The sequence below is a fragment of the Marmota flaviventris genome, chromosome 10 (assembly GCF_047511675.1).
Source record: "Marmota flaviventris isolate mMarFla1 chromosome 10, mMarFla1.hap1, whole genome shotgun sequence".
Taxonomy (NCBI): domain Eukaryota; kingdom Metazoa; phylum Chordata; class Mammalia; order Rodentia; family Sciuridae; genus Marmota; species Marmota flaviventris.
Window position 1 is genome coordinate 2,647,442 of NC_092507.1, and position 22,857 is coordinate 2,670,298.

A 22,857-nucleotide genomic window follows, 5' to 3' on the forward strand; every position below is an offset into this window, starting at 1 on the left:
AATCCACAGGGAGCAAGCCCATTCCACGGGACCCCTGGGGAGTCTTCCCACGAGGACCGCGGTTTGGCTTGGGGAGCTAGCACGGGGGGCTGCCTCGGAAGCGGAGGGCAGGTAGGAGTTGAGGGCCGAGGGTCCAGGCTGCAGGAGGAGCAGCCTTGGGCCGGGGTGTGGGTACAGCAGGAGGCAGCTGTGGCAGCTGAGTAGGCCTGGCTCAGAGGAAGGGCAGACCCGAGGGCCAGAGCCAGCACAGGCCTGGCAGCTGTGGGCAGCACTCAGGGGCACCAAGAACAGGGCAGCCTGGAGGGTTTGAGCCGGGGAGCAACAGGACCTGCGCTCTGTTCCCCAAGGTTCCCTGTGGGGAGCAAAGGCCTGGGGGGATCCTGGTCCAGGGAGAAACACAGGTGGCCAGGCCCCTCATGGAGGAAGTGTGGGTGGGCAGGCGGCCAGGCCCCTCACGGAGGAAGTGTGGGGCTGTGACTCGACTGATCTGTGGTGAGGAAGCCCCACAGGGCAAGGAGAGGGTGTGTGGAAGCTGGGCCTGGTGACACGGCAGACGTTGTTACCACTAGCTGTGATGGAGAGGGTTGGAGGGCACCCCTGGGTGTGGGCTTGCTCTGGGCGAGGACTGGGAGGTGGGGCCAGGGCTGTTTTCATCCTCCTCACCCCAGGAGCAGGGATTCTCCAGGGGCACCAGGGACACTCCTGGTACCTGGTTCCTAAGGGCACAGAGAGCTGGCTGAGGTTCTGGTCGGCAGACAGACCTGGTCCATCCCAGGCCTGGGGTCTGCAGCAGAGCCACCCGCCCGAGCCTGCACAGACAGGTCCTGCTGCTGGCCCTGTGCTGGAAGTGCACTGGTGACATAGCACCCGACCTCCGGGTCCCCACTGGGTGCTAACTGCAGGTCTCCTTGCTGCCTTCAGAGCTTTCTGGGGAAACAAGTGGAAAAGCTAATTTGACTTTGAACAGATTCTTAAGTCGGCTCCCAGGAGGCGGAGGTCGATCTGCATCCGTCTCCTCTCTCAGTCACCTTGGCCGGCGCTTCACTGAGCTGTTGGTGTTTTTCGCGTTCTCTGACGGCACAGAACTGACCCTTGCAGCGTATTTCTTTTTTAAAAAGAAAGCCGTCGGGGAGGGGAGGCAGCAGTTCTGGTTTGAGGTTTTCTCCCTTTTCCCCTGCACCTGTGAACTTGGGGCCTCGCGGCTGAGGGGGTCACCGTGTCCCTCCCCTCGGCACTGAACTGGGAACCTGACCCCACGCATACTCCTTTTGCGCTCCCCACCTGCAGCCCAAGGTCTCTTCTCATGCCCGTGGCATCGGTGTCCCTGCAGGGTCCTGCGCTGCCCACTGTCTCCTGAGGGGACGTCCAGGATGGCTCCCTCCCGGGGGCTTCCACGCCCGGCTGGAGAAGTTGTCCCCTGGGCAGGTGCAGGGGCTCGGGGCCTCTTGTGTCACGGAATCGAAAGCAGAGTCTCGGCCGAGCTCACACACCACATCCTCGGCCCTGCCGCTCAGCCCAAGGGGAGCAGCCGTGTCCGTCAGCTGTGAGGGCTGAGCAGGAGGCCGGCCATCTGCAAGGCCTGTCCTCCAGCCTGAGAGGGAGGAGAGTCCGACCCAAGCCTCGGGTGGATAAGGGAGAGGGCGTTGTGTTCAGTGACGTGAGCCCAACACCAAAGGACAAATGCCGTACGGTTCTCTCCTAGTACAGGGACCCAGAGTGGTCGGACTCCTAGAGACAGGAAGTAGGATGGAGGGTACTGGGGCGGGGAGGAGGGAGACGGGGACTCAGTGTTCAGTGGGAACAGAGTCTCGGCTGGAGCAGGTGAGAAGGTTCTGGAGAGGCCCAGTGGGGACGGCGGTACACCGTGACTGCTGGATGCACTGTCCACTCGAGACAGTGACTATGGTGACTTGAGTGCCGTGTGTGCCCCGTCACAACTTTTGCAAATGGATCTGACAGCTTCTTGGCCTCTCAGCCTCACTTCTCTCCTTGTGAGGACCAGGTGTCCTGCTCTGGCCTGGACTTCACCCTCAGCAAGCACCTGAGCCGGAGAAGCCTCCTGGTGCCCCAGCTCTTGGGCCCTGGACTGTGACGTCTCAAGGGGCAGCGGGTGGCCAGTGGGGAGGCTGAGGTCAGCCTTGCGCAGGGAACTGAATGCACAGGGAGCAGGTGCTGGGAGCAGGTTCCTGGCGGGAGGAGAGAGCCGCAGCAGGAGGGGCGCAGGAGGGAGCCCAGCACTGTCACATCGGCCTGGGCAAGTCCAGGTCTCCTGTGGCTGCTGTGACCAAGTCCCGTGGGTGCCTGGAAACTAGAGAAGTGTTTCCTCTCATGGGTCTCAACACCAAAAGCCCCAAAAGAGGTGTCTGCAGACTCCCTCTGGAGCCAGGCTGGGGAGGCTCCTCTGGCCTCCTCCAGCTCTGGTGGCCGCACCTTCAGGGCTGGGTCTCTGCCCCGTCCTCATGTGACCTTTCCCCTGGGCCTCTTGTGACAGCTCCTCTCCTTGTGACGAGCCGGTCACTGGAGCTAGGATCCGCCCCAGCCCCGCCGGGCCTGGTCTCAGCACGTCTTCAGAGGCCGCCTCCAGCAGCTCCTGGCTGACCTGAATGGGGGATGCTCTTCAACCTGGCCAGAGGCGTGGGTGCCCACCATGGGTTTCCATGTGCTCAGAGACACACCACCCGGCCCCACAGAGAGGAGGCCCCTGCAGCCATGAGCTCATCCACGCCCAGGCCTTGGGGTCCAGGACTGTCCTTCAAAGGAATCCCGGCTCTCACACAAATGGTTGGTTTCAGGTCTGGGGCAGGAAAAGCAAGTTAAGCCTGGAGTGTTTGTGCCCCTCAAAGTAGAGAAGTGCTCAGGAAGTGGTGGGGACAGGTCAGAGGCTGAGGCTGGCTGGAAGGGGCTCCTGTGGCCAAATCCAAGGCGGTTTCTGGTGGAAAACAAGAATCCATGGCCCAAGCCATTGCATGGAGTGGGAACCCCCCGGTGAGTAAATATGGAGCCTCCCCGGGCAGTGGAACGGGCCCCCCTGCGGGAGTGCCCCACCCACAGCTGCCTCACCAGGTGGGGACACTTGGCCCTGTGCTGCCAGGGGGGGTGCTCAGATGCAGTGTGGCTTCGTGATTTCAGGTTCCAGTGCCTGCAAAGGACTCAAGGCAGCATGCTCCAGAAGGTGCCCGTCAGACCCACGTGGCCTGCAGCTGCCTGCTGAGGTCTCCCGGGCATGCCCTGTTTGTATAATGTCGGGTGTCTTTTGAGGGACTCCTGCTGTTTTCCCCTGGCAGGCGAGCAGGGAGAGCCTAAGGGTTGGCCCAAGGCAGAGTCCACCAGCAGAGCCACTGCTGAGCTCTGCAGAGTGCACAGCCGAGGACCGAGGAGGCCTGTGGTGTAGGAATAGGCTCAGCTGGGCTTTGGCAGGGAGAGAGAAAGAAGGGGGCCGGCAGGGTCACAGGCACAGGTGCACAGCCGGTGTACACACAGGGCACCCGTGCAAGCACCCATGCACGCTCAGCACGTGCATGCTGAATGCACACTCACACGTGTGCTAACACACATGCCAGCACAAGACGTGGACACACACATGCCCAGGAGGTGGTTTTTGGATCGGGCTGAGCGTGACGCTTTGCACATGCATGGTGCATCAGCGAGTATGTTGGGCAGGCAGAGGAAACGGGCCCACTGGGCTGGGAGCTGCAGACCTCAGGGGGCTGCAGGGCCCTCCAGGGGCCAAGAGGTCCACAACTCCCTGTGCCTCCCCAGGCTCCACTGCGCCAGGGAAAGAGCTCTTTAGAGAAACTCTCCTGGGTGGACCCACGCAGACCCTCCAGGGGCTGTCCCTTCTGCAGCTACAACAGAAAGAATCAAACTAATCCCATGGGATCATGCTAAATAACAATGTGACAATAACCTGCTAAATAGCATGTAACAGTAACCATGGTCTCAGAGACACCCTCCAAGGCCAGGATTTGTCGAAGAATCTACAAAGCAATTTCCTAAATTAATGGTTTCTGGGGCCCCTGGCCTCAGCCTGTGCTGGGAGCAGCAGCTGGGGGCCCTGGGAGCCCGATCACGCTCCCTCTGTCTGGCTCCCTTCCCGAGGGAGGACTGGAGTACCCAGGGCTTGTCTTCCTGCCCCTGGGGCAGGCCTCAGCTTCTCTGTACACCCGTGGGAGCCAGGCCGTCCCACTCCAGCCTCGACACAGGCCCAGCTCTGCTTTCATTAGGAAGTGACGGAGCCCAGTATGGACTGCAGAATGGACCGGGCTGCTAAGCGGCCGGAGCTCTCCACCTTCAGCAGTGCTCCTGAGGCTGACAGATGCTCAGGACTGAATTATGCATGCCTTGGATTCCCAGGGCGCTCTGCGGGGAGCAGAGATGAAAGGCCTCCTCCAGGGTGAGCGGGTTGGGTGAGGCCACAGGTGGAGCCGACGCCAGTCCTGGGGCAAATCGTTTTCTTTGGTGTTTGGGACTCCAGGACCCATGAGACGGCCTGGGCTTGCGGATCAGGCTCTGACACTCACTGGACCCCTCGTGACTTGTACGGGCACCTCAGCCTCTCAGCCTCACTTCTCTCCTTGTGAGCTCAAGATGGAGAAGCCACGTGCCTAGGTCTCCCATGGCTGCGTAGCAACACAGCACAACAGGAGGCCAAGGCTGGGAACGCTGTCCTCTTCCACTACCGGAGGCCAGAAGACTGACAGGAAGAGGTGACAGGACTGAGCTCCCTCCACAGGTGCTAGGGAGGCCCTTCCTGCCTCTTTTAGCTTCCGAGGGCTGCAGGTGTCCCTTGGCTGGTGGCCTCTGTCCTCACATGACCTCTCTGCCTGCCTCCAGGTGTCTTGAGTCTCCCACCCCTTGTTAGCCCAAAACTGCAAGGTCCTGGCCTTGGACCTAGGCAACTGGGACTTAAGCAGGAAGAAATCTGGGCTGTCCATGCCCCAGAGTGACCATGTTCCTCCAGCACACAGGGGTGCTGGCCCGCATGCAGCCTGAGGTGGCCCAGGAGAGTGGGCGCCCCGAGGGCGGAGCAAGGGGCAGGCCCTGGGGCGGGGCTTGCCTCGTGCTCTGTTTCCAGGAGATTTCAGCCTAGGACAGGAGGGCTGGACGTTGGCATCACCTTGGGGAGGTGGCTTTTTAGACACCACCCTGCTTTATTCTAGTTTCAGCCAGGTCAGGTGGTGGCCCCTGCCCTCTGTTGCAGTGTCCCTCAGTCTGTGTTAGGTAAGAAAACTAAACTCCCCAGAAAGAAGCCCCAGACTGCGGCGCATAGGTGGGGGTGGTCTTGGGACTTTCCATCACGTGCTTTTTCTCTTATTTTATTTTGAGACAGGGTCTCAGTGGCTGAGGCTGGCCTCAAACTTGTGATCCGCCTGCCTCAGCCTCCCGAGCAGCAGCAGGGACCATGGGTATGGTCACACTGTCTGCATAAGGACACCTTCACTTTAGGGCCCCCACTGAATCCAGGGTGACTGAGACCTTATCAGATCACATCTGCAGAGACCCTACTAGCAAACAGGGTCACAGGGACGGTGCGCAGAGTTAAGACCGGGAAGTGTTTGGCGGGTGGGGCACCGTTTGGGCCCCTACACCTACCGCCTAAGATTGTCACCCTAAGATAGGCGGTAGTAGTGTGGGGCCGGCAGAGCCCCTGGCATGCCTCAGACCCAGCAAATGGCAATTTGTGGTTGGGACCCGAGGAAGGGACAATACCAGCTGACCCTCAGCCTCTCCCAGTCCACTCCAAGGTCCACTCCCACCAGGACCCACATGATGTCATGGCTCAGAGTGAAAAGTGGCCTATTTGGGACAAGTCATTCCTGCCGGATTCCGTTCTTTTCCAGCGGGGGTGGGGGCAGCGGCCTGGGCCAGGCTGGGCCCGTGGGGGGGGCAGCCTCCCCTGCTGCTGTTCCTGCGGCCGCCACACACGGCCTGGAGGGGCCTCCCTGGAGGCAGGGTTTCCTTCAGGGCGGCTGGTGACCATTGGTGTCCCAGAGGGAAGCCTGGCACTCCAGGGACCACCCCTGCCCACCAGGTCAGGGAAGGCCCTGTGCTGTGGGCCAGTGGGATGGTCCCAGGTCCTTCTACACAGGAGAGATTTCCCTGAAGTGTGAGCAGGACGAGGCCGGCCATGCTGGGTCCACAGTAGAGACTCTCACTTAGCCTTCCTCGTGACCGGAAACCAATGCTACTGAGCCCGAGAGGACAGTGTGAAGTCCCAGGTGTCCACAGGGAGTCTGGGCAGGGAGGGAGGGCGGCACCCTGTGGCAGTGAGTGTTCCCCAGGTCATGGTTACCAGCCTGTGCTCACTGCTTGGTGACTGTGCACGTCCCAAGGTGGCCTGACCCCTCCACTGTCTTCCTTAGCTCTGGATCTCGCTGGTCCAGGCCCCTCCCTCCCCTCGGCCAGGCCTGGCGCCTTTGCCCTCTCCTGTGCCCCTGGGGCTCCTCTCAGGCCATCACAGGGCCAGGCTGCCTGGGGCTTCGTCTTCCAGGGACTCAGCTCTTCGCTTTCCTTGTAGCCTCCCTCCTCCAGGTGTGTGTGGGCTGGCCACCTCCCCTCCTGGGCACCGCCAGGTGTGTGTGGGGCTGGCCACCTCCCCTCCTGGACACTGCCAGGTGTATGTGGGGCTGGCCACCTCCCCTCCTCCAGGTGTGTGTGTGGCTGGCCACCTCCCCTCCTGGGCACCACCAGCTGTCCTTTGCTGGTTCTTTGGCTCCCAGCTCGCAATCTTACACCACCACCCCTGACACCGTCCATGTCATGCCAGTGGCCAGGAGACCATGGCCTCCCAGCTTCTGGGCCACCTCATCCCCAGAGGCCAGGTCTCTCCAGGCCATCTCCACCACTGATCCCCGCATCACCTCTGCTGGCCGTGCCCCTCCTTCCCAGGCCTCTTGCTCAGCCGCTCTCCAGCAGCAGTCTGACCCTTATCCAGTGGTACTGTCCAAGTCCTCAGTTGCTGGCCCCGGGGGAGATGGCCATGCCCCAGGAGTGGCCCAGGATGCCCTCCTACCTTCCCAGCACCACAGACAAACCAGAAGTGTGTCCTCCTTTGCCCTCTCTGCTGACCTTCAGAGCCCCCGTGTGCATAGACCCCTCCGTGGAACCTCAGTCTCCTTATCTGCAGTGTCGAGAGCCACCTGGCGGCTGGCCACAGAGCCAGGACAGGGTAGTCACAAGCCCAGCGGGGTGGGCTCCCGGGGTGCATCTGCCCTCCCTCCACCTGCGCAGCCCGAGGCAGACGGACCTGCCTTCCAGACACGGAAGGCCGTGGGCTTCATGGACACGTGTGTGGGGGTGTGGATGCACTCAACTGCTCTCCCCATGCCCCTGGAGACCCACATGCTGAGCAAGGGACAGGACAGGAAGTGGCCACAGGCCCTGGCGCCTTGCCGTCCTCACCATGGATTTGAAAACGGGTTTTGAACCTGGAGAGAGAGTGCACATGCTTCTGCCCTTGTGACAGAACCCTGAGCCTGCGGGTCAGGACCAGCAGGAGGGCACAGGCAGCCCGAGAGGACGCCAGGAACCCCTCCTCCCCCACCACCGTGAGAGAGTGCCACTGTCCCCGCAGAGGAAGGCCAGGTGGCCCTGATTCAGTCTGAAGAAACTAGAGACGGGATCTGACCTGCAGAGAGAGAGAAGAGAGCCAGGGAAATGGCCACTCTCACTGTCCCTGCGACGGGGACAGATCCGGTAGAGCTGCCAGGAAGCAGAGCCAAGACCGCAGCTCCGACCTGGGCCTGGAGGGAGGGAGGAGGCCGGCTTCCGAGGCTCCCCAGCATGGGACCCACCTCTGAGCGGTCAGTCTCCTACAGCAGGTCACCCGGCTGGCAGTGACTGTCTGCGCTCCAGCACAGTGTCCTCCTTCCCTTGGGCCTCCCATGCCAATGGATACCCATGGAGCCTGTCCAACAGGTGCCCATCCTGTAGACCACCCTGTCTCCCTGGCATCGTTACCACACCCTGCAGACCTCTGGAGAGGGGCACAGTGTTGGCCAGTGGTCAGCTTCATCCAGCCTGCCAACCGCTGCACATGGAGACCACCACTGAGTTCCCTAACTGCTCACTTCATGTGTCACTGGTATGAGGAACATAGCTGCTGGGTCCCCGACACAGGACACAGGAGCTGAGGGAGGCACCCAGCCTGCAGCAAGCTGTGCCTCAGGGAGGCCCAGGAAGGACAGGAGGCCAGAGCTATCCTCACTCATCCCCAAGTGGGTGGATCACTTTCCAAATGACTATTGTGTGACTGATGCTTGGGACTCAGCAGACAGGACAGATGCAGAGCCCCCTCCAGGAGCTCAGGGTCCAGCACCGCCCGCCTCATGGCTGTACCCATTCTGACTGGGGTCTCCATATCTAGGACCCGGCCACCTTATCCCAAGGACAGAGTCCTGATGAGCAGTCAGGATGATGGCCCAGCAGAGGGGAGACACATCCCCCTCCCTGCACAGTGAGGGTGTGTCACAGGCACTGGAGCACTCAACACGTCCATGGGGGACACAGCAGCTGAGGAACTGGACAGTGGGCACCTGCCCACCCCTTGGTCCTAATGCAACCAGTCCCCCCCGCGCCGTGCACCAGCCACCTTGCTGTGTGGCAATGGAGCCTGCAAAGACACGGCGGGTTAGCGGGGAGCCCAGTGCAAAGCAAAATACTCAAGAGGATGAGGAAAGCTCCATCCCAGTCACACGAGGAAAGTTGTGGTGATGTGGACACGCAGGGCCGAGGTGCTTGGGGAAGAAGCGAGGTCACGGCAGCCTGGTGGGTGCAGACTGGTAGCAGTAGTGCAGACTGGATCAGGCAAGAGGAATGCCGTTGCCCTCCGGGGCTTGGTGTTCCCCTCTTACAGAGAGCGCTCCGAGGCCCAGGGCCCACCTGGCACGTGGCGGGTGCGGAGCAGTCTGGCTGTGCGGTGCAGTTTGCATTAGATAACCAGGAAGTTCCCAGCCATGTCGGCAGGGTTGGCTCTGTCCTTCCCTCACTTCTTGATGCCACCACTGGAATAGAGCTCCAGGACCTTCATGTCTCTGCATCCCCACAGCCACCAAGAGACGCTCGTGGGCTCCCACGCACTCCCGCCCGACCCTCAGTTGCACTGTCACCCGTGTGACTGACTCTTCCAAGCAGAATTTGCTTCCCAAAGAAAGACGTTGTGCCAGGACCCAAGGGTGGAACTCGAGGCAGGAGGCCAAGGCTGGGTCCTCCAAGGAGGGAAGGCCTTGCAGAGCCTCTTCATGCTCTCCCCAGACTTCCTGCCAGCCCAGCCCTGGGCTCCCTGGCCACAGTGCTCTTGTTCTGGGCCACCCCACGTGTTCCCTCCCCTGGCCCTCTCTTCACCAGCCCTAGCCTTGCCTCTTTGATGCTGGCTGGAGCTCATCATGAGTCACCTCCCCTTGATGGCCTCCTGTACCACTGCCCCTGGAAGAGCCCTGGTGTGCTGGTCAGAGGACGTTCAAAGCTAGAGCTCGCCTCTTCCATATGGAAAACAGTGCTGTGCGCAGAGAGTAGGTGCCCTGAAGCTCTCTCCCTGGTTCCTCTCCAGCCCCTGGAAGTTACAACCTTAAGGCTCAAGAGAAGTTTGGGGGTTACTGATCTACACCTGGTTCCATTACACAGGTGGGGAAAGGAAGCAAGAACTGCCCAAGGCCAGAAACACAGGGATTAGCAGGAATAAACTCCATTTTCTTAAAAAAAATATTCATATGTATTATTCAATATGTCATTCATATACATTATTTATCTATGCCATATCAGTATGTATATGCATCCCTGTTCTCTCTTGAAATTCTTCATCTTGTAATCTGTTTCCTTTAATATATTAATCAGTTATTTTAAAGTTGGTGTCTGTTAACTGTAATATTCTGTGAGGCTATTCCTTGGTCTGCTGTTGTTTTCTCCTTGGTTTTCGCTCATTGGGTCCTGTCCTCTAGTATGCCTGGTGATCGTGTGCCGGCTGCAGGGCGTGGTGTGTGACGAGCCATAGAGAAAGCTCAAGGCTCTAAATCAGAGCTCAGCAAAGGAGCCCAAGGGCCAAATGCTGTCTATCTCAAGAGCTAAGAATGACATATATTTAAATGTTTTTTTAAAGGGTAATATTTCATAGCAGATGAGAATTATTTGAAATCTTAGTTTCGGCTCGGAAGCCCATCTTAGGGATGCTCCGCCACACCCACTCTTGCAGAGTTGTTGCTGGCTACTTCTGAGCCTCAGAGGTGGATGGGGGCAGCTGCCACAGAGACAGTGTCCGGCCCTTTGCAGGGGAGGTGCCGACTCTTTCTCCAGGGCCCACCCTTGGGAGCAGAGGGCCCACTTTTTCTGTCGGAGTAGCCAGACTGGGCTGGAGGGCAGTGAGGCGGCTGCCCTTTTCTGGCTGGCTGTCCTCCCGGGAGAGTTTTTTCTACGCTCCCTGGCCCATGGATGCTTCCTGGGCTCTAGGCGGTTGTCATTTGTAGCGAGGAGGACCCTTTTCTGTATTCCAAACTCACAGGAATTGCTGGCCTCTGATCTTCCAGCCTGAGCGTGAATCACTTTTGTGTTTCAGTCTGTCCTCTGTCGGGTCCCAGTCTTGGGTCTTGAAAGGCCTCCTTGGAAACGAGGGTCAGGGTGTCATGGGGGGGGGGGGGCGGGGGCTGAGCTTCACGGGGTGTTTCCTGTTTGGTTCTTTCTCCGTCATGGTTGCCCCTCCTCGGGCGTCCCACCCCTCCATCCTCCTCCCTGCTGCCACCACCCCGTCCCATCCTGGAGCCTGCCATCCTGGGGACACTGCCCATGGCCGCCACGTCCTGGGCCTTTCACGTCAGGACTTGCCGCAGCTGGCCTGGTGCGGGAGCTGGCCTGGGAGTGGGCAGTGGGGGCACAGCGATTCTCACCACATGCCCCTCCCTGAGGCCCTGAGCACAGCTGGACACACTGCCCACTGCTACCAGGTGGGCAAAGGGCCATCAGAGGGCACCCAGGGACAATGGGAAGGGAGGGGTTCTGGGGCCTTTCAAAGGCCTATTTATCTGTTTGCTGGTTTCTGTACAATGGCTGTTGCCGGTTCGCTCGGCCCCGCCTGGAAGCCCTCACGGAGCCCTCAGGGAACCCGCGGGAAGCTGTGCTGGCTCAGTGTGGCCCACCCCGCCCCAGATCTCTGGTGGCTGCAGTTTGGGTGGACGTGTCCCTCCTGTGCTCTGCTGGCATTGCCTGTGGGCTCAAGGCCGAGGCCCTGCAGCTGGCCTGCTGGCCGCTCTGGGTGTGCGCAGGGCAACTGGACTGTCCACCCTCCAGGTTTGCCTCTGGCTCTGGAGGAGGAGTGTGGTGACATGGAGGACACTCGTTGAACCCTGGGTAGGGCCTTGGTTCAGGACTCGGGCGGATGGTGATAGGTCTGGAACCCCGAGGTGGGGTTTTTGTGGTGGGGAAGAGGTTGTGGTCCACTCTGAATATGGCATGGACAGCTGGGGCTTCCCCAGGAGCAGGGGATTCAGTGGGTGGACAGGATCAAAGAGGAGGTGTTGTGGGCGGGGGCTCTGGGGAAGCTGAAGTGCAGGGCTCTTGCTAAAGCCTGGACAGGGTGCCCAGACACCACCCAGGGGGACTGGAGGGTGGGGAACCTGATCCGATTTGGGGGTGGGTCTCGCCTACCTGGCACGGTTCTTGGCAAGTCTGGATTTTTGGGTGCACAGATGGGCCTAGGAGGAGGCTCGGAGCCTGACTCATGTTTGGTCAGAGACCCTGTCACTGATGGATTGGGTAGCTGCATCCGAGGCCTGGTGTCCCTGAAGATGGAGTCAGAACGTGGCTTCTAATTCCTGCCTGGGCCTCACACCAGGAGAGGCAGCCCAGGGAGGCCTGGAGCTCATTATCTCATTGATTGCTGTCTTAACCATGTTCCATGTCTGTTACAAACTTACCCGAAGCCAGGTGAATTGGGAAGGACACCGGTGCATTTAGCTCAGGATTCTGGGGGCTGGAAGTCCAAGTGCAGGGGCTGCATCTGGCCAGGGCCTCCCACTGCCCCCTAGCAGGTGAGGGTGTCCTGTGGAAGGGGGAGCGAGTGTCCTATAGCTCAGGTCTTGTCCTTACAAAGCCACTGATGCCATCAGGGGAGTCCCAACCTTATGACCTCATCTACACCTAGTGACCTCCCAGAGGCCCCCCCCAAATGCCACCAGCATGTGAATCCGGAGATTAAGCCTCCAACACATGGACTTTGGGGACACAGTTCACCATGGAAGTCACTGTCCCAAGACTCTACCTGTCACCCCCAGGAGGTGAGAGGAGGGGTCTTCTCACTGCCGTTGCCAAGGCTCCTGGCACTTGGCCAGGTCTGGGAATCCCTTGTCCCTCCCTTTGTATGTGCTGACCGAGAGGGTCATGCTTCAATCTGCTCCTCTCAGAGGGGGCTGCTGGGCAGCCTGTCCATCCTGCACGAGGATCAAAAGTTGGTGACAGTCTTAAGCCACAGGGAGGCAATGTCCTGTGTTCTGGGTTCCCCTGTGTCATTGGTGTCAAGGAAACAGCAAGATTTTAGAAAGAGCCCCAAACAAAAAGAGGAGACAGCCCCTGACTGTGGACACTGAGTGCCTTGGGCTTCCAAGGCCTGAGGCCTGAGGCCTTCTGTTTGTTTAGACCCAGTTTGAAGGGTCTGCTCTGGGCCTCCACCAGGACAATCACGTCCACCCAGCCTCTAGCCTCTGTGGAGACCCCACCAAGATCACAGCCAAGGCCGGAGCCACTCTGAGCACACACTTAGTGTGGGCTTCCACTCTGGACAGCTTCCCACCAGGGCATCTCCTGCCCACCAGAGCTGGCACCGTGCACTGTCTGCACAAGGGGACCAGTGAGATCACACTCCACGTGTCTGAGAGGGAGGGATAGCCTGGCGTGGGAGGCTGAGCCTCACCGCTTTTCAGGCACTGATTTGCTATTTATGGGCTAAATGTAGCCCCTTGGGACAGGGTGCTGGCTCTGCTGGACAGGTGCTGGACAGGTGCTGGCTCTGCAGCTGACAGGTGGACCCAGAGCTCTCCTGCCAGGCCCAGGCCCTCAAGCAGAGGTGCCATGACCACAGGAGGTCCTCTGCTGTCCAAGCGCTGGACGCTCTTGCCCTGCCCTCTCTGGCACGGGGTGAGGCTGGCTTTCCTGCACACACCTTCAGAGCACGTTCAAGTGCTGCTGGGGCTTAAGTGAGAGAAGTGGGTCATCCCCCCGTGGCTGCTGGATGCAGATCCAAGCCCGGCCGCTCTGCTCTTAAACCAGATGAGCGATACGTCCAGCCCCTGTGTGCTCAGGACTGGAAAGTGCCCAGAAGTTTAGAATCTAATCCTCTCTCTGAGGGCCTCTGGGGTTCCCTTGGGACCTGCTGACCTTTCTGTTCCAGGAAGAAGCTGCCTGTCAAGGACCTTCCTGATCCCCCCTCTACCCGGTCTTGGGAAGCAGGGCCAAGACCAGGGGAGTGTCTCCCTGAACCCCACCAGCTGCCAGGCACCAGCTGACCCGTGGGAGTCAGAGGAGCAGTGCAAGGGCTAGCTTCTGCTGGTGACCCACTTTCAAGTCCATTTCTTTGAGCTCAGAAATGCCAAGCATTTCACCGTGTCCCACGAAGGGTGGCCTGGCCAGCTGCACCCCCGGGAGGCCTGTGGTCATGCAGAGGGAGAGGCCCAGGATAAAGGTTTCCCGGCCCCTACAGTCACCCCACATCACAGTGCCCACCTGAATTCTGGGGTCCTCTAGGGCAGGGTCACAAACTTTTTCTTCAGGGGTCAGATGAGTGTTCTAGGCTGGTAGCCGAGTGGTCTGTGAAACTGCTGAGCTCCACCCTGCCGCAGGGGCTGCAGGAATAGCACGGAAATGAAAGAGCAGGGCCGAGTTCCAATAAAACTTTATTAACAACCTCAGGTAGTGGGCCAGCCCTCAGGCCTCACAGGGCCACCGTCAGAATGGGCATTTCATCACCTCCTTGGAGGACATGGGGGTGTGGCTCTAAAAACCAGTCCCAGAGCCACCCTGGGGGACACAGCTGCCCAATGAGGACCCCCATGCATCAGGGGGTGCAGAGCTGAAAGTCAACACGTACCTCCTGAGCAGATGCCCGCCCTGTCCTTTATGTGCAAATGAGAAAGCCCAGCCCAGCAGATGCGCCATCTTCCCAGGGCTGTAGGGACCAATGACCACTAACGGGGGACTGAAGACACCAGGCGTTATCTTCTCACAAGGTGTCACGGGGCCAGCCTCCCTCTGGAGGCGCCAGGGGAGGATCCTTCCAGCCTCGACCAGATTCGGGCGGCCTCTGGCTTTCCTTGGCTTGTGGCCGCAGGACCCCGGAGGTGACCTCCATCCTCGTGTGTTCTTTTCCTCTGTGTCTCTCTGTCCTCTCCTCTTTTGTCCCTTGTAAGGACACCAGCCGTTGGATCTCAGACCCACTCTAAATCCAGGATGACCTCATCTCGAGATCCTTAAGTAATTAAGTCTGCCAAGTAAGGCGCATTTGGAAGGTTCTAGGTGGACGTGGGTTCTGGGGTGCACCATCCAATCAATCCACCACAGCAAGGCTCAGCCACTTGTCCACGGGCTCGACCCCCAGGTGCCAGAGAAGTGTGTGTGTTCAGAGCCGGGCTCCGGCCTTGGCTCTCGGGGGTCATGACTTTGCAAACAGGTGAGGGCTCTGGCCTCCTGGGAGGGTCTCCTGAGGTGCCTTGGGAGAGCTTCTCAGCCTGGAGGGCAGAGCCTTCCATCAGTCAACAGGTCCCCAAGGTCCTCTTGCCCGCCACGTCCCTCCCCTCACTGTGCACCCAGGCCGAGCCCCTCCCTCAGGCGGAGCGGCAGCTCCAGCTGCAGTTTGGCCCCCAGGGACGGTGCTGGGGAGTGGAAGTGGCTCGGTGGCTTCTCCCGGCTCGGGAGCTGGCTGCCATGTGGTCTTTCTGCCAAGACGGTCCCAGCTCTCTGTGTTCCTGTCTGTGACGCTGCTCAGAGACGTCTCCAAAAGCAGAGGCCGTTCCCCTGTTAGAGCACTCCTGACGTGGCCAACCCACAGACGACAGTCCTAGCTGAGCCTGGTGTCGGGACTGTGAGTGTCCGTGGCCAGCACCAGGCCTACGTGATCCCCAGGTCTCCTCGGACAGGCTACCATGGCCTCGGGGAGAAAGGACCACCCTCTCCAAGGGACTGTGCAGGGAGGTGGTGAGGAGCCGGGCTCTGGAGGGGCCTGCTTGGGTTTGAGTCTCCCACGAGCTGTGTCTTATGTGCAGAAAAAGATCAATCTGCCCTAAAATGTCCTTGCTCCAGGCTCCGGGGAGGCTGTCCTGCATGGTAAGAGTCTCTGTTTACCTGGGAGCCTTGGGCCAGGCCAGATAAAGGCCTTAGGCCTCGTTATATCCAGGTGGGCTGTGGAGGGCTGGACACCTAGGTCAGCCGTGCAGGTCCCAACCATCTCTGCATGTTAATCCCCAACAGCTGTGGCCACCGAGGCTCAGGTGAGCATCGGTCATTAGCAACACCCCATGCGGGTTGTCAGCGCTGCCCACAGCCCTCTGGAGGGCCATCAGAGCTCACCCCCTGCTCTCTCTTGGACCCAGCCCCATGCTCTTCTTCCCACGGCTGAATCTCGCCGGTGTGCTCCAGCTGCAAGAAGCTAGAATTCCGGGCTCCATGGCTTTTCTAAGCTCTACACGCGCCTCCAGCAATGTCTGGCCTGCGTTCTGCGCTGGGCCACCTTGAGGAGATCCCTGTGGCCCTCCCTGTGGTCTGCAGCCCCTGGTGGCGGTGACACCTGGCCCTGTGCCCTGAAGTCAGGGTCACTTTAGCTGCAGGAAGCCACTCTCCTGTGGCCTTTCCACCCTGCTCAGAAAGGAAGGCCTGGAGCAGAAAGGGGTGTGAAGGGGAGGGGGCAAGAGAGCGCTCAGATTTGGCAGGTTGAGGCCACAGAAGGTGTGAACAAGGGACACCCCTGACCCTGTCACCGGAGGCTGCTCGGCCTCAGCTTGTTGACGGCGGCGCTCTGAAGCCTGCTCACCAGCCTCTTTGGCCTCCACCCACGGGATGCCGGCAGAACCACCCCAGCCCCAGTTCTGAATACCAAGTGTCTCCAGGCACTGCCACATGAGCCCCCAGTGAGGCCAGGGCTCCAGCTGGCCCTGGTTCTTGGTGGGTGGTCCCCCAAGGTCCCCTCTCGCTGGGCAGACCGCCCCATGAGATGTCAGCACAGCCTTCCCTCAGCGGTGCCTCCTCCCTGTGAGGGACCCTGTCCTCAGCTGGAGGGACCTCTGAGGAGTGGAGGCTAGTCTAGGCTTGATGCACCCCCTAGCTGGGGTCACCCTCGGTGGTCAGTTCTGTGAGTCCACCTGGCTGGGCTGAAAAACTCTGAGATCACTGGTAAAACAGTATTTCTGGGAGAGATCGGCCCTTGGACCAGTGGACTGAGCACAGACCCCCCCTCCCCAGGCCGGGCGGGCATCGTTCAGTCAGTTGAAGACTCAGGCAGAGGAGGAAGGGACGTTCTCTGCCTGAGCTGGGACGCCCACATTCTCCTGCCTTTGGACTTCAAAGGTCTTGGTTCCTGGGTCTTCAGACTCTGGGACTCACAGCAGTGTCCACTCTCCTCCTGGGCCTGGGCTTCACACCATCAGATGTCTCCTTCTTAGCTCTTGTGACTGGACCAAACCACACCACTGGCTTTCCTGGCTGTCTAGCTTGCCGATGGCCCCTAAGGGACTTCTTGGCTCCTGGAACCCCAAGAGCTAATGTCCTTAGTAGATCTCCTTTGAAATATGAATATGCATATCTGACATAATATGATATGATGTATCTCCTGCTTGTTGGGCTTCCCTGGAGAACTGTGACTATTATACTGAGCCCTTGGAAGCCTCTGCCAGGTAACTCAAACCAGCACACTTTTTGGTGTTCCTGCCATAGAAGCCAGTGGCCTTATTTTTCCTTGAAAACTTCGAAATTGGCATTTGGGGGTACACAGCGTCACCTCTCGCCTATCAGACTCAACCTTGCAAGATGGAGAGCCTTGCACTGAGTGACTGGAGATCTTTGTTCCCATCACTCAGGCAAGTGAGACCCTGTGTTGTAAAATAGGCTGCCAGAAGCACAGAACTGTCATCCATTTACCTTGGCAAATTCCAGAGCCATTGCTCCCGCCTCCATCCAAGCGTGACGGCCAAATGTGCCACCTACCTCCTCACGGGCTGGAAGGGAAAGCTCGCGGTGGCTTTGTTTTTGCAGTGGACGGTGGCCCGTGTTTGAGCCGGCTCCTTTTAATAAGACCTCATTCAGACCCAGAGATGGATTACGAACTTCCACATCAATCTTCAGGGCCTGATCTTATTACAATCCACCACAAATATAACCATAAAAGCCCTATTGATTGATGCAGAGCTTGGTAATCCATCTGTCCCCATCCATTATTCTGGGTATAATTTTTCATTATCAGGATGGCAGCTGATTCCCAGCACATTAGTATACAGTGGCAATTACCAGGAGCAGAAAGAGCCCCTAAATTAGCAGGAGCAATAACACCTGTCAGGAAGGGGAGCGAGATCCACACACAGCGGGCTCCCGGCTCCAGGACCAGGTCTGCATTGCAAAGAGCTTCTCGATGGGATTCAGTGTGTCGACCTTGGAAGTGGAGAGGGGAGAGCTGGGTGCTTCTCCTCTCTTGGGACCGTGGCGAGCACGTGCCCTTTAGGTGACATCCCTGTCGGCCTGATCAGCCCTCCTGACAGCTGGCAGGAAGATGGCTCCCGAGCTGCCTGGCCAGGGTCAGTGGGCTTGGTGGACACATGTTCCTGCCTGTGTTATCTAGCCGCCTCCAGAGACTCACCAGAGTGTTCAAGGTGTGGATAGAGACGCCGTGGGAAAGGGCAGCCCTGGGCACTTCCTCCTGAGGACAGGCATGTGCAGAGCTGGAAAAGTCCTGTGGAGGGTCAGTGGGGTGGGGTCCTCTCCCAGCTAAGGATTCACGAGTGAAACACCTTTCCAAGATGCAGTTCTTTTTAACGCAAATGGAAAACACTGAGGGGGAGGTATGGCTGTAATATTTGGAGGGTCAGTGAAGGGATCAGACTGGCCAGTTTCTTCCTGAGTTGCCCCAAATCAGGAATCCTGTCTGTCTGATTTCTGCCGGGGGCCATCATGCGAAGCCGTCTGCTCTCAGGCTGCTTCATAAGGTCCAGCTCAGCGGGGTGAGGCCGCCACTGCCCCATGCTGTGGGCTGGGCCTAAGTTAAAGGCTGTCTTTGCAATCGTCTTGACAGCGGCCAGTGGAAATCCCAGCAGACAGTGGGCGGGTGGAGATGACCAGGAAGGTGCTAATCTTTCAAACCAAAAGACGGCAATTTGAGTCTCAGTGTTAATTGATCATGCAAAGCAGATTTGTAGTTCTATTTGATTTATAAGCAAGGCCACTTGGGCTATTCGTCTGACCTGGGGTCTGACACTGGGGTCTGTGGGCTGACGTGGCTGGGGTCTGTTCTTGTTCACACAGTTTTACTGGACACAGCCACACCCGTTGGCTGACATGTTGTCGGTGGCCTGCTTTGGCACCAGGACAGCAGCTGAGTAGCTGTGACAGCCTGCTGGGCTGGGCGTGGTGTGTATAAGTCGTGGTATTGGAGGTCCTCCCAGGGAGGTCCCCCCAGGGTGGTGGCGTGAAACTCTAAGAGGTGGCCCATGGGAGGTCCTGGTTCACTGGGGACCTGGGGCCTGTGGGGCCCTAGCCTCTCTGCCCTGGCTCCCAAAGCCGTCTGCTAGCACGCGTGTGCACCTCCCGTCACCATCTGCCGTGTGACCCAGCCTCCCAGACCTGAGCTCGGGCGGGGGCCATGACCTGGGACCTCTGGGCTGGTCAGCTCTCTGCCTCTGTGAAAGGGCGTGAGATGAACCTGGCGTGTGACAGGAGGGAAGCCTTACTTTGGCCACCGTCTTGGAGGTTTCCTTCCCGGCTGCCTGTCCCCCTCGCTGTGGGAAGGTGGTGAGGCACAAGGTCACGTGAGGGGCGTGGGCAGAGCCACCTCCTCCCCTCGTGGCAGCTGGAGGCGCAGAGAGTGTGAGCTGAGGTCCCAACGGCTCGTTCAAGGGCACAGCCCAGCCCACTAATCTCCTTCCACTCGGTCTCCACCTCTGAAGGTTCCTCCAGCTCCCCATATACCAACAGCCGGGCACTAAGCCTTCTCAACATGAGACCCTAAGATCTAAACCAAGGGATGGCACCTTCCTTAGAAGGTCTAGAACAGGAGATCAGGGAATTGAATCCCAGCGGTGTTTCAACTAAACTTTCAAACTCTTTCAAAGATCCAAACCAAGAACAACCCAAACTGTGAGCTAAAAAATCCCTTTTCTCTTTCTACAGTTAGCTGTTTCAGGTATTTGGTTGTAGTACCGCCAAGCTGACTAACACAGAGACCATATTTCCTGTAAAGTCTGAAATACTTACTCTCTGGTCCTTTACGACAAAGTTGTCTGGGATCCACGTGAAGAAGTAAGGGACTCGACACTAATAAGTAAGGGGCTCCTGGCATTTAGAGAGGACCAAATGATTGGACAGATGATTTAGACAATAAACAACTTCTCACACCGTGCTCAGTTCTCTGACTAGCAGCCAGCATTCCAGATAGGGAAAGGGATGATGAATCCTTTAGGGTTTTCCATATTCCAAACTGCTGCCTGCCAATATTATTAGGATCATGTTTCCAAAAAACCCGGTCTTTCTCTGCCCTCCCTGACCATAGGTAGGGTCTGTAGGTTCTTCTCATAGCGGTGGCGTTTTATGCAGGAACCCAGGAGCCCGTCAAAGCCCAGGTGTGAGACTTAGAAACACAAAGCTGGGTTTTTTGCAAGCAAAGTACATGAGGAGTGGGAAAGCCTTTATCGATACCAATCACAGACAAAGGTTGGCTGCGATGTGCTGGGCTGGGGTTTAGCTATTTGATTTTCTCAGTGACTCCAGAGCAGGCAACTGCCCTTCATCCTGGGTCTGCCAGGTGACCAGGAGAAAGTGCCCTTCCCTCTCCAGGCCTCGGCTCCTGGTTAGTCAGACGGGTATGAACAGCACAGGAGGAGGCTGGGCTCCGTGCACCACTGCGTGGAGCTCAGCGCGGAGAAGCATCCACTCACGAAGCAGAGCCGTTCATCATCCTGTTAGTCGTCCAGACCTCTCCTCCGGCCATTAACCACACATTGCTTCCTCTCGATTTTAATTTGGGAGGTCCAAGGGGGAGAATTCACGTGGAAGGCGGGGGAAAGGCCTCCAGAACAAGCCGACGTTGGAAATACCATCATCGTCTTTGCTCCTGTTCCCCTGGTTTCTTTTTGGACTTCTCAGTTGTAAGTTCAATAATCTGACATTCAGCGGCCGCTGCGAGATCCTATGCTAGGTATTGTGCATGCCCAAGGAAGGGAGCAGGTATAAAAATCAGGAAGATTTGGTCCTTTATAAGGAGCCCCCAGGTGCACAAGGGCCTCAGGCAAAGAGCTGGGCTTCTGTTCCGAGTGAGTGGTCACGAGGCGTCCGTGAGCCCGCTGCACCCTCCCCTGCTCTCGGTTTCTTTGATTCCTCAGAAGAGGAAACCCGATGCCTTCCCAGCTCACCCAGGAGATGGCAGGGCGTTAAACACTGAGGGTCCCGCTGCCTTTCTGAGAATTCCAGAGCCTTCCAGCCCCACGGGGACTCCACCCACCAAGAGCTCCCTTGGCAATCAGAGGTCAAGACACCGAGGTTCCCTCTCTGGCCCTGCAGAGGTTAGACAACGTGTGACGCACGCCATTCTCCCAGGGGACGCTCTGTGCCTCTGAGGGCCTGGCCTCTCCGTCGGTCCTGCAGCTCCCTGTGGCTCGCCCTGCCCTCTTCACTCTGCGCTCTGCACGTGTTCAGTGTTGGCCGAGAGCATGGCAGCTTTAGACCAAGAAAGATCAAGTTCTTGTTGTGGGAATTGACACAAAACGGCTGAGAGACCCCGGGCACGGGCCTGGAGAAAGCTCTCCTCAAGGGCCTCCCTCGCAGGAGAGGGTGGGGCTAGCATTTGCCTCCGCGACGTAGAAGCTCCGGGAAGGAAGAGGAGCGGCCTCTGACATGCAGACAAGAGGAGGGAGCCCACCAGGGTGAGCAGACCCTTGGGCTAACTGCAAGGGAGTCAAGGTGGTGGGACACCTCTGCTCTCAGTGCGGCCTCGAAGCAGCAGATCCCACGGAATGGGAGGAAGTCGCACCAGCTTCCCAGATGGCTTTCCCTTCCATAGTGGTGATGACGGTGTCTACCTTTGTGACTCGTGCCAGGAATAAATGGGACAAGAACACACTTGACTGTTGCTACAGCTCATTGAGCATGTCTGTGACCATCAGTACCTTTGCCTTCCACATCACCACCACCGACATCACTACCATCACCATCACGATGACGGTGACGATGACAACGTTGATGATGTTGGTGACAGGATGACACTGATGATGAAGATGATAGGGATGATGATGGGGACAGGCATGATGATGATGTTAGTGAAATCACCATCTTTCTTTTCACATCACCTTCATCACCACCACCATCACCATCATCATCGCTATCGTCATCATCATCATCATCACAAACAATATCACCATTGCTGTCATCACCACTACCACCACCACCATCACCACCATCATCATCACCATCATCACCACCATCATCATCACCACCATCACCATCACCATCATCACCCTCATCACCACCATCATCATCACCACCACCAATACCATCACCATCACCATCATCACCATCATCACCACTATCATCATCACCATCATCATCATCATCATCACCATCACCATCACCACCATCATCACCACCATCATCATCACCATCATCACCACCATCACCATCACCATTGTCACCATCATCACCACTATCATCATTACCATCATCATCACCACCATCATCACTATCACCATCACCATTATCACCATCATCATTATCACCATCATCATCACTATCATCATCACCATCACCATCATCAGCACCACCATCATCATCACCATCATCATCTCCATCATCACCACCATCATCATCACTATCATCATCACCATCACCATCATCACCACCATCACCATCATCAGCATCACCACCATCACCATCATCACCACCATCACCATCATCAGCATCACCACCATCACCATCATCACCACCATCACCATCATCAGCACCACCACCATCACCATATCACCATCACCATCATCACCATCACCACCACCATCATCATCACTATCATCACCACCATCATCAGCACCACCATCATCATCACCATCACCACCACCATCACCACCACCATCACCATCATCATCATACCATCCTCATTATCATCACCATCACATCATCATCACCATCACCACCACCATCACCACCACCATCACCATCATCATCATACCATCCTCATTATCATCACCATCACATCATCATCACCATCACCACCACCATCACCACCACCATCACCATCATCATCATACCATCCTCATTATCATCACCATCACATCATCATTACCATCACCACCACCATTGCTGACACCATCACCATCATCATCCTAGCATCACCATAATCCACACTGTCACCAGCAGGACCTCAGTTGCCATCCCCACCTTCCCTTTCCACACCTCAGCCTCCTCCTCATCCCAGGAAGCACAGACACAGGATCGGCTCGTCCTCTTCCTGGCAGCACGGCTGTGTCCTGACGAGGCTGAGGGAGGGTGTGGACGGAGGGTAGGTGGACACTGAGCAGGCAACACCCTCCATGCTTGTCCCTTAAACGGCGTCCTTTCAACACTTCCTCTGCCCACAGGTCTTTGTCGGGTCTCAGGGAACCCGGTGGGGGAGCACTCACCTGGGTGCTGCTGAGCGTGGCG

At 58.0% G+C, this 22,857-nt stretch overlaps 1 protein-coding gene across 1 annotated transcript in view; it reads left to right on the top strand.

Annotated features, from left to right (window-relative positions):
* Positions 1 to 22,857, top strand: part of Ajap1 (adherens junctions associated protein 1) — a 91,340-nt gene that overhangs the window by 62,849 nt on the left and 5,634 nt on the right. The window lies entirely within an intron of this gene.